The following is a 12,398-nucleotide window of genomic DNA, read 5'->3' on the forward strand; positions in this document are numbered from 1 at the left end:
TGATCAAAAATCAAAATGCAGAAAGTGGAAATTATGTCAATGTTTTAATGTCATTATAACCTAAGAATATTATTTTTAAGTTTATTGAAATCCCTGCAATTACTGGCCTCTTTCCTATTAATCCAAAACACTAAATGTCATGACATTTATCTTTTCAGAGATGCTAATCTTTTGCTAACTATTTAATACAACCATAAGCTACAGTTCTAAAGGTACTTCACTTTAAAAAGGAAAAAAATTTCAATCAGCAATTACTGACCTAACAGAAAAATGTGAAATGTTTAAGAAACCAAATTACTACAAACAAAATAATAAAGAGTCCTTTGGATAAAAATTTTAAGCAAATTCTTACAGATTAACATTTTTCAAAACTACATGTTACTACAACTCTTTAGAGACAATTTAAAATTCCTTCATTTTTCAGTTGGCCTTTCAAGCATTCATGGAGATTTTTTTAAACCATTATATTGATCTAAGCAGCAGCATAAAGATAAAGAAATGCTCACCACTTTTTCACTGCTCCAAAAAAAGTAATTAACTATTAACCATCATCAAAATAATTTTCATTTAATACTACCTTGTTCTTTGAAACCAAGTCAGTATTTCTCAACTTTTAAGTATCACTCTTCTTTCTCACAAACTTACAATCCCAGTGCCTTGGTCTATCATTTTATTACTAATTGGCTGTTCCCTCTAAATACTGAAAATGCTCTTCCAAACTGCATTTCCCTGCCTTCTCCCTGTAAAGTCTGTTCTACCCATGGCATTGAGAGAACAGACAAAATGAACACAAGTATATATATCAGAAACACTTAAGATTGTTGACTACAAAATGATAAAGAAATGTTTAACACACAAATATTACATCTTAATGAAAACATGAACATTAGGTACTTATTGACACATGCAGAACAGAAGTACAAAGCTGAAATTCTTGTAGCTTTTGTTTATTTCTTTAGGTGAAACAAGGAAATCCACACCATGCTTTTGTCTGACATTAGGGAGCATCACTTCTCTAGATAAAGACATCCATTAAGACAAAATGAAACTAATAAATGTCAGTAACTAAGGAATATAAGTGAGAATACATGTTACAGACACAGTCTTTTACTCCTAATGTGTATACTTTATCATAATGGTAATTTGAAAATTCACTGATATGATGCCTTCATATGGTTTTTTGGTTTTTTTGTTTTTTTTTTTTTGGAGAGAGAGAGAGAGAGAGAGAGAGACAGAGACAGGGTCTCACTCTGTTACCCAGGCTGAAGTGCAGTGGCACAATCACAGCTTTTTGTAGCCTCAAAACTCCTGGGCTCAAGGGATCCTTCCCCCTCAGCCTCCTGAGTAGCTAGGACTTACAGCGCACGCCACCACATCCAGCTAATTTTTTGTAGAGGCAGGGTCTTGCTGTGTTGCCCAGGTTGATCTCGAACACCTGAGCTCAAATAATTCTTCCACCTCAGTCCCCTAAAGTACTTGGATTACAGGCATGAGCCACCACATCTGGCCAATATCCTTGAATATTTAATATCTTTATTTTGCTAATAATATGATTTAAAAAATTACTTCTAATAGCACAGGCCATTACAGATTGTTACTTACTAAATCTGCGTGAGGAGTTTCAATGAGCTTGCCTGCCTCCTCCCACTGCCAAAGTTTCTCCATTTTTTTTTTTATTTTTTTTTTTATTGCATTTTAGGTTTTGGGGTCCATGTGATGAACATGCAAGATTGTTGCATAGGTACACACTTGGCAGTGTGCTTTGCTGCCTTCTGTCCCCTCACCTGTATCTGTCATTTCTCCCCATGCTATCTCTTCCCACCTCCCCACCCCCCGCCCCTCCCCCATTTCCCCCCAACGGACCCCAGTGTGTAGTGCTCCCCTCCCTGTGTCCATGTGTTCTCATTGTTCAACACCCGCCTATGAGCGAGAATATACGGTGTTTGGTTTTCTGCTCTTGTGTCAGTTTGCTGAGAATGATGGTTTCCAGGTTCATCCATGTCCCTACAAAGGACGTGAACTCATCGTTTTTGATGGCTGCATAATATTCCATGGTGTATATGTACCACATTTTCCCTATCCAGTCTATCATCGTTGGGCATTTGGGTTGGTTCCAGGTCTTTGCTATTGTAAACAGTGCTGCAATGAACATTCGTGTGCACGTGTCCTTGTAGTAGAATGATTTATAATCCTTTGGATATATACCCAGTAATGGGATTGCTGGGTCAAATGGGATTTCTATTTTTAGGTCCTTGAGGAATCGCCACACTGTCTTCCACAATGGTTGAATTAATTTACATTCCCACCAACAGTGTAAAAGTGTTCCTATTTCTCCACATCCTCTCCAGCATCTGTTGTTTCCCGATTTTTTAATGATCGCCATTCTAACTGGTGTGAGATGGTATCTCAATGTGGTTTTGATTTGCATTTCTCTGATGACCAGTGATGATGAGCATTTTTTCATATGTTTGTTGGCCTCCTGTATGTCTTCTTTTGTAAAGTATCTGTTCATATCCTTTGCCCATTTTTGAATGGGCTTGTTTGTTTTTTTCTTGTAGATCTGCTTTAGTTCTTTGTAAATTCGGGATATCAGCCCCTTGTCAGATAGGTAGACTGCAAAAATTTTTTCCCATTCTGTTGGCTGCCGATTCACTCTACTGACTGTTTCTTTTGCCGTGCAGAAGCTGTGGAGTTTGATTAGGTCCCATTTGTCTATTTTGGCTTTTGTTGCCATTGCTTTTGGCGTTTTGGTCATGAAGTCCTTGCCTACACCTATGTCCTGAATGGTTTTGCCTAGATTTTCTTCTAAGGTTTTTATGGTATTAGGTCTGATGTTTAAGTCTTTAATCCATCTGGAGTTAATTTTGGTGTAAGGTGTCAGGAAGGGGTCCTGTTTCTGCTTTCTGCACATGGCTAGCCAGTTTTCCCAACACCATTTATTAAACAGGGAGTCCTTTCCCCATTGCTTGTTTTTGTCAGGTTTGTCGAAGATCAGATGGTTGTGGGTATGTTGTATTTCCTGTGAGGCCTCTGTTCTGTTCCATTGGTCTATATCTCTGTTTTGGTACCAGTACCATGCTGTTTTGATTACTGTAGCCTGGTAGTATAGTTTGAAGTCCGGTAGTGTGATGCCTCCTGCTTTGTTCTTTTTGCTTAGAAGTGACTTGGCTATGCGGGCTTTTGGTTCCATATGAAATTTAAGGTGTTTTTTTCCAGTTCTGTGAAGAAGGTCATTGGTAGCTTGATGGGAATAGCATTGAATCTGTAAATTACTTTGGGCAGTATGGCCATTTTCACGATGTTGATTCTTCCTAACCATGAACATGGAATGTTTCTCCATCTGTTTGTATCCTCTCTTATTTCGTTGAGCAATGGCTTGTAGTTCTCCTTGAAGAGGTCCTTTACGTTCCTTGTTAGTTGTATTCCTAGGTACTTTATTCTCTTTGTAGCAATTGTGAATGGCAGTTCGTTCTTGATTTGGCTCTCTTGAAGTCTATTACTGGTGTATAGGAATGCTTGTGATTTTTGCACGTTGATTTTGTATCCTGAGACTTTGCTGAAGTTGTTTATCAGTTTCAGGAGATTTTGGGCTGAGATGATGGGGTCTTCCAGATATACAATCATGTCATCTGCGAATAGAGACAATTTGATTTCCTCCTTTCCAATTTGGATACCCTTTATTTCTTTTTCTTGCCTGATTGCTCTGGCTAGAACTTCCAGTACTATATTGAATAGGAGTGGTGAGAGAGGGCATCCTTGTCTAGTGCCAGATTTCAAAGGGAATGCTTCCAGTTTTTGCCCATTCAGTATGATATTGGCTGTTGGTTTGTCGTAAATAGCTTTTATTGTTTTGAGATACGTTCCGTCAATACCTAGTTTATTGAGGGTTTTTAGCATAAAGGGTTGTTGAATTTTGTCAAAAGCCTTCTCTGCATCAATCGAGATAATCATGTGGTTTTTGTCTTTGGTTCTGTTTATGTGGTGAATTACGTTTATGGACTTGCGTATGTTGAACCAGCCTTGCATCCCTGGGATGAATCCTACTTGATCATGGTGGATGAGCTTTTTGATATGCTGTTGCAATCGGTTTGCCAGTATTTTATTGAAGATTTTTGCATCTATGTTCATCATGGATATTGGCCTGAAATTTTCTTTTCTTGTCGAGTCTCTGCGGGGTTTTGGTATCAGTATGATGTTTGTCTCGTAAAATGATTTGGGAAGGATTCCCTCTTTTTGGATTGTCTGGAATAGTTTCAGAAGGAATGGTATCAGCTCCTCCTTGTATGTCTGGTAGAATTCAGCTGTGAACCCATCTGGACCTGGGCGTTTTTTGGGTGGTAGGCTCTTTATTGCTGCCTCGACTTCAGACCATGTTATTGGTCTATTCAGGGTTTCGGCTTCTTCCAGGTTTAGGCTTGGGAGGTTGCAGGTGTCCAGGAATTTATCCATTTCTTCCAGGTTTACTAGTTTATGTGCATAGAGTTGTTTGTAATAATCTCTGATGATGGTTTGGATTTCTGTGGAATCTGTGGTGATATCACCTTTATCGTTTTTTATTGCATCAATTTGGTTATTCTCTCTTTTCTTTTTTATTAATCTGGCTAGTGGTCTGTCTATTTTGTTGATCTTTTCAAAAAACCAGCTCCTGGATTTATTGATTTTTTGAAGAGTTTTTTGTGTCTCTATTTCCTTCAGTTCTGCTCTGATCTTAGTTATTTCCTGTCTTCTGCTAGGTTTTGAGTTTTTTTGATCTTGCTCCTCTAGCTCTTTCAATTTTGATGATAGGGTGTCAATTTTAGATCTCTCCTTCCTTCTCATGTGGGCACTCATTGCTATATATTTTCCTCTAGAGACTGCTTTAAATGTGTCCCAGAGATTCTGGTATGTTGTGTCTTCGTTCTCATTGGTTTCGAAGAACATCTTTATTTCTGCCTTCATTTCATTGTTTATCCAGTCAACATTCAAGAGCAAGTTGTTCAGTTTCCATGAAGCTGTGCGGTTCTGAGTTAGTTTCTGCATTCTGAGTTCTAACTCGATTGCACTGTGGTCTGAGAGACTGTTTGTTATGATTTCTGTTCTTTTGCATCTGCTGAGGAGTGATTTATTGCCAATTACGTGGTCAATTTTAGAGTAGGTGTGATGTGGTGCTGAGAAGAATGTATATTCTGTGGATTTGGGGTGGAGAGTTCTGTAAATGTCTATTAGGTTTGGTTGTTCCAGGTCTGTATTCAGGTTCTGGATATCCTTGTTGATTTTCTGTCTGGTTGATCTGTCTAATATTGACAACGGGGTGTTAAAGTCTCCCACTATTATTGTGTGGGAGTCTAAGTCTCTTTGTAAGTCATTAAGAACTTGCCTTATGTATCTGGGTGCTCCTGTATTGGGTGCGTATATATTTAGGATCGTTAGCTCTTCTTGTTGCAGTGATCCTTTTACCAATATGTAATGTCCTTCTTTGTCTCTTTTGATCTTTGTTGCTTTAAAGTCTATTTTATCAGAGATGAGAATTGCAACTCCTGCCTTTTTTTGCTCTCCATTGGCTTGGTAGATCTTCCTCCATCCCTTTATTTTGAGCCTTTGTGTATCCTTGCATGTAAGATGGGTTTCCTGGATACAGCACACTGATGGGTTTTGGCTTTTTATCCAATTTGCCAGTCTGTGTCTTTTGATTGGGGCATTTAGTCCATTTACATTTAGGGATAGTATTGTTATGCTGTCATTTTGATGCTACCTGGCTGTTTTGTTGGTTAGTTGATGCAGATTCTTGATTGTGTTGATGCTTTTTTACCATTTGGTGTGTTTTTGGAGTGGCTGGTACTGGTTGTTCCTTTATATGTGTAGAGCCTCTTTCAGGAGTTCTTGTAGAGCAGGTTTGGTGGTGATGAAATCTCTGAGTGCTTGCTTGTTCACAAAGGATTTTATTTTTCCTTCACTTATGAAGCTTAGTTTGGCTGGATAGGAGATTCTGGGTTGAAAGTTCTTTTCTTTAAGGATGTTGAATATTGGCCCCCAATCTCTTCTGGCTTGTAGGGTTTCTGCTGAGAGATCTGCTGTGAGTCTAATGGGCTTCCCTTTGTGGGTAACCCGACCTTTCTCTCTGGCTGCCCTCAGCATTTTCTCTTTCATTTCAACCCTGGTGAATCTGACGATTATGTGCCTTGGGGTTGCTCTTCTTGAGGAATATCTTTGTGGTGTTCTCTGTATTTCCTGGATTTGAATATTGGTCTGCCTTGCTAGGTTAGGGAAGTTTTCCTGGATAATATCCTGAAGAGTATTTTCCAGCTTGGATTCATTCTCTTCATCACATTCAGGTACACCTATCAGACGTAGATTAGGTCTTTTCACATAGTCCCACATTTCTTGAAGATTTTGTTCATTCCTTTTTGCGCTTTTTTCTCTGTTCTTGCCTTCTCTTTTTATTTCATTGAGTTGGTCTTCGACCTCTGATATCCTTTCTTCTGCTTGGTCAATTCGGCTGTTGAAGCTTGTGCATGCTTCACGAAGTTCTCGTGTTGCGTTTTTCAGCTCCATCAATTCACTTATACTCCTCTCTATGCTGTCCATTCTCGTCAGCAGTTCGTCCAATCTTTTTTCAAGGTTCCTATTTTCTTTGCGATGGGTTAGAACATGTTCTTTTAGCTCATTGTAGTTTCTTACTACCCACCTTCTGAAGTCTGATTCTGTCATTTCATCACCCTCCTTCTCCATCTGGTCTGGTTCCCTTGCTGTTGAGGAGTTGTGATCCCTTTTAGGAGGAGAGGTGTTCTGGTTTCGGGAGTTTTCATCCTTTTTGCGCTGGTTTCTTCCCATTTTTGTGGGTTTATCCACCTGTTGTCTGTCTCTGTCCCAGGGAGTTGGAGCTTTATGAGTTTCCGTTGCACTACTGCCTTTTTTGATTTTTCTTTCAGGTCGGACCCGCCCAGCTAGCAGCACGCCTAGCCTCTGCCTGCCCGCAGGGGCTTTGCTGAGCTGCTGTGGGCTCCGCCCAGCTGCCCTGAGCTCTTCCCTGTAGTCCTTTTTATAAGGGCGTAGTTAGAACTGTCCCGGCAATGGTGGCCCCGCCTCTGTTATGGCGGACTCTCTCTGTTGTGGCAGGTTGCCTCGGCAACGGCGGGTTGCCTCGGCAATGGCAGCCTGCCTCTGTAGTGGTGGGGAGTCTCAGTAATGGCAGAAGCCCCTCCCCCACGGAGCCGGACCGTCCCGGTTCAGCTGTGCTTGGTTTGGAGGGCTCAACCCAGAGGGTTTCCAATTACTGTTTTTGTTTTCGTTGTTGTTGCGGGTGGAGGGGTGGGACCAACCGAGCCTGATCACCTGGCTCCCTGACTCAGAGTCTTTTCTTTTAAGTTGAAGGACCCCGTGTTCTGGTCGCTTGTTGAAAAGGCGCCGGGATCTCCCGTGCTGCGACTCACGGAGTCGGCTCGAACCGCGGCGCCGGCTCCTGGCGGATTTTTTGCCTAGGAATCTCCTGGCCTGACTCGCTATTTCAGATGAATGGGCAACTCTGCCGTCTCAGGGCTCTGCTCGCCAGCTAAGAGGGCTCCCAGACCAGTGGCTTTTGTCCGGAGAACCGCAGCAACGGGGAGTGGTCACAGCAGCGGCGCGGGCGGAATCAGCCCCACGGGGGCCAAAACAGCCGCGCCGGCTGGGACTGCGACGCTGGCGACCCCTCTGCCTGGGTATCTCCTGGTCTGTGAGCAATAACAGTTCGTCTGGAAATGCGGCGTCCACTCACCCTCTGCACTTTCACTGGGAGCTGAAGTCCTGAGCTGTTCTTAGGCGGCCATCTTCCCGGAATGAAGTTTCTCCATTTTTAAAGATATTTTCATTTTTGTTTGAAGTCAATGAAACACATGGTGTGAACATGAATGTGTCTCCTCCAAAATATTATATTCCTCTAAGTAACTTAAATGTTCTATTTATAAAGTATAGCATTAGTATTCTGTCTTTAGTTTTGCATTATCAACATTATTCTGACATACACAGTTCCTGACTTATAATGGTCCAACTTACGATATCTGCAACTTACAGCGGCCTCATCCTAATGCAACCCCATCGTAAGCTGCAGAGCACTGTGTAATAAGCATTTCAAAACATGCTTTAAAATAATCTTCAAAACTTTCTGAATGACAATAAATTAGCAATCACGGTTCTGCATTATTTCCAAAAAACGTTTAAATGCTGCTTCTTGGAATGACACAGAATAAAACAAACGACTGCCTGCCTCTGCTTGCAGAGAGGTTTGACTGATCACATCATTTCCAACCCAAGCAAACTGGCAACGGTGGTCCTGAATAAAAATCCTTTCCCAATTAATCAGCCTGTTTCCTGAAGCTGTTTCAATGCACACTTGACTACACTTTTTTGGGGGAGGAGGCACACGGGAGGGGTTTCAAACAGATAAATACAAAAGGAACCAGTAAGATTCATTAAAACAATTTGCATTGAGAAATGTAAAACATGGACCAAAATGATGTCAGTGAGACACCAAAAAGAGACAATATCACAGTCTGAAACAAGCTAACAGCTGTGAAGGATGAAAATCACTCAAATGTAAACTCTTCAAATGAAAAATGAGTATTTTGTGACATTTTAGCTTGTAAGAACTTCATAACACCTCTGGAAATGATGAAAAACCATTTCCAACTGCTAAGTGTGGTTATAAATGATAGCTGTCTTCACATAATTGAGTCAAGGTCAGCTACAAGTAGGTTTGATGTTGGTTTGCCCAACCACCTGGATAAGAGTTTGGATGGGGCTGATTTCAATGCAACAGAGGGAGGACGTTTTTAACACTCTCCCAGCAATAAACACATCCTCAACCCACAGAAGCACTCACTCAGGAGGAGCAGCACTTGCCAGCGGGGAGCTCAAAGTAACCTGGACTGAAGAACCCTCAGGGTCCAAGCCAACTCACAAAGAGTGGGTCCGCCAATGTTCTTGAAATTATAGACAAGTTAAAAGACCAACTGGTAAATCTGGCTGGCACTAGTATAGCCAGGCATGCACTGGGCGTGAGGTGACAGCAGGACTGGGTCAGGGAGAAAGAGCCTTGAGGAACAGCTGGGATGAGGTGTGGGCCACTGTCTTCAGAGTCTGGGACTTGGGAGGTGCTCACAAAGAGGCTGACTGAATTAAATGTCCATTGTCTTACTTTTCTGGTAGGTCTTGTAGCCAGATTAGGAGACCTGAGAATAGTCTCAGCAGGGGGTAGAGTTGGGAAAGCGAGTTCTAAACCAAGGCTCAGCTTCTAGGTGACAAACAGGAAGGTACTAGCAATGCGATGGCCATTCTTTCTCCTTACCAGGACTCACAGCCTTTTCCAGCTGAGCAAACGCTCCTACATACTTCCTGCCCTACAGTGACCGTCAACTGCAGGGATTCTTGCAGAACTTAAACAACCCTGGTGAACTCAACATGGGCCCGTCAGAAACCAGTGCTTTGTAAGCAGCCCCTTCAGAATGAAGACCAAAGGGAACTCAGGCCCCTGGTCCACTGGCAGAGTCCAGGAATTTCTGGGTATGACACTGTCACCACTGTCGATACTAAGCCCCCATAACCTCCTCAACACACAGTCAGGAAACTAAAACTTAGGGCATTGAATCACCGGTCCAAGGTTACAGCACGATGTTAGCATTTATGTTTTTCTGTAAGTTCACTCAACCACATCAGGGATTTCAGTATTCAAGAAAATCAAGCTAAAGCTCCTGCAAGAGTTCATTTTATTCATGACATCATAAAAATGCAGTGGGGGGAGCTTCAACCCATATATTAGAAATCTCATCAAAATTACTAACTTTGGGTTACCCTTTTCCCCTGACTTAGATATAAAAATGGTAGTGCATACCCCTCTCAAAATGTGAATCCTGCACACCTCATCACATGACAAACTGAATCTCAATCTCCGGTATTTCCTTGAAAAATGTGCACTCCTACATTTCCGCCTCAGCCAAGATGCAGCATCACTACAGAAAGCGGCTTCTCTTGCAACCCTCGGCACCGGACCTTTATTGCCTCCTGTCCCTGCCTCGCTCTCTGGCCACTTCCCTGTATCTATCCCTACCCCTACGGCCTGGCTCATGAGGGCTGGGACATGAAAAGTCTCATGAACTGGAATCACTAAAAGCTTTTATTTTGTTTTAACTGGCTCATCAAGGTCAACTGGCAGTCTGTCGCTCTTCCCTGGGCAGCTCCTCCTCTTACGACCCAGGATAATTCCACACTCTGAGCACCTTCTAGGGATTCCCCGGCACAGCTGTCCCCTCCGCCTGCCAGGCCCCGGGCACCCTCGCCGCACTTCCTTCCCACCCTTCTCTGCTTCCACCTGCATCGAAATACCACTTTCTACCATGAGTCACGTACTTGCTGCTAATTTTTAGCAACAGTCTATTTGTTAAAAATATATATAAATTCTCGCTCTATTATACGCTTGGTCAGATTTTTCATTTAAAAGATGGGAACAGTATGCGGAGGTAGGAGAGGGTGAAAGTCGGCTACCAGTGTGCTGACAGCCGCCAGCCCTAACTGCAGCCAGCACACTTCCAGGCTCCTAACTCATGAGCTCTATCGTCACTGCTATGCTGATGAGCTGGCAAAAGGGCAGACACCGGGAGGTGCCAGAAAGAATGGGAAAAGTAAAACGTACTTTCAGAGAAAGGGGAGAGTCCTTTGGGGCTATTTCCACTTAACCCCTAAACACTTTTTTACTGTAGTAATAGCTGGAAATCAGCATCACTAGGTGTGAAAATTTTTATCAGTTTACAATTATTTTCCCTATCTTAACAAAGAGTAATGCACAGTTTAATGCATCGGTCACTCAGAATCACAGGTGATGAAGCACCACCCCTCTCGTCTCTCTGCTCAGTTCCCCCTTCGCCCCTTTCCGGTGTGACCAGTTGCAGGTGTGCACAGCTGGAGAGTACACTGTTTCCACAGGACCAACCAGCCGCGGGCAGGGCTCCTCCCCAGGTGCAGAAACAAGAGCTGCTTCTGTAGCTGGCCTTTGGTCACTTGGCTCTCATGCCAGGGAGTGCCAGTTCTCTTTTAGTTTTTCCTTTAATTAGAACAAGCTGAAAGAGGTCCCAATCCTCCTGTCTCCATTATTTAATAGGTGAAGCCCTAATATTTATTACTGCTTTTCTTACTGGGCTTAGAGAAAACTGAAAAACTCCATTTCTTACAAAATCGGTAGTTCTTACCAAGTTCCATGAGTGTATCTTACTGCCACGAGGTTCATCCTCAACAGTACAGAGGTCCTCGCTTACCCACAGTTTCACTTTCTGGGGTTGAGATACCCACTGTCAACTGGGTATAAATGGAAAATTCCAGAAATACACAGTTCATAAGTTTTATACTGTACACGTTTCTGAGTAGCTTGATGAAATCCCTTGCCATCTTGCTCCGTCTAGGCCAGGGAGTGAGATCATACCTTTGTCCAGAGGATCCACGCTGAAGACACTCCCTGCCTGCTAACCCATGAGGCACTTGGTCAACGTCTTGGTTATCAGATTGACTATCACACTACTGCAGAGCTTGCATTCAAGTAACTCATACTTTACTTAATAATGGTCCCAAAATGCAAAAGTAATAATAAAAACTGTTTTATTATCTGATTAGCTATTGCTGTTCATCTCTTACTGTGCCTAATTTATAAATTACACTTGATCCTAGGCATGTATGTACAGGAGAAACCGTGGTCTCTACTGTGGGTCTTGCAGTACATGCCCCTCGGATAAAGCACGCACCACAGCACTGGCCACACAGCTGCTGCAGCAGGGCTCTTTATAAACCCACTTTCCCATCTTCCATCAGGCAGTTAATTTCAAGTGCTCAAAAAGACAGGTTTTTTCATCATAGATAAGGCAAAATGTAACCGGGAAAGTAGACTGACCTCCACTCCACTCTAAGTCAACCAAGGTTCGATTTTTTACTTTGCCACAGGTTGTGGTCAGAGAAAGAACTGTCTTTAGCCCTTTCATCATTTTCTAAAAGGAAAGAGTTACTGAATTGGAAGAATAAACTCAAAGAGTTTATCATCAGATTCCCTGGAAGATTTCCCTGGAATTTTAATACTGTGATTTTCATCTGTTCCCCAAACTTTCTTTCCTTTAACTATTTATATGCTGTCTAAATGCATAGTCACTGGCATTCAAATGTTACTAACATATAACAAAGCTACCAAAATGCTCTCTCATGATAGTTTTTCCACACTCAGTGGAATATAAAAGCCTTAAAATCCATCACTAATGTTTAAGCAGAACTTTATTCTAACTTCCAGTGATCCTGCAGATGCTCAGGCTGAGAAGCAACACTCATCATCTAACCCAGGCGTCCCCAAACTGCGGCCCCCTGAGGCCATTTATCCGGCCCCGCGCCGCACTTCAGGAAGGGGCACCTCTTTC

At 42.4% G+C, this 12,398-nt stretch overlaps 1 protein-coding gene across 4 annotated transcripts in view; it reads right to left on the reverse strand.

Moving 5' to 3' along the window:
• The window catches only part of RBM33 (RNA binding motif protein 33), a 141,560-nt gene that overhangs the window by 46,110 nt on the left and 83,052 nt on the right, over positions 1-12,398 (reverse strand). The gene's annotated exons all lie outside the window — the stretch shown is intronic.

Source organism: Saimiri boliviensis, chromosome 10, assembly GCF_048565385.1.
Source record: "Saimiri boliviensis isolate mSaiBol1 chromosome 10, mSaiBol1.pri, whole genome shotgun sequence".
Taxonomy (NCBI): Eukaryota; Metazoa; Chordata; class Mammalia; order Primates; family Cebidae; genus Saimiri; species Saimiri boliviensis.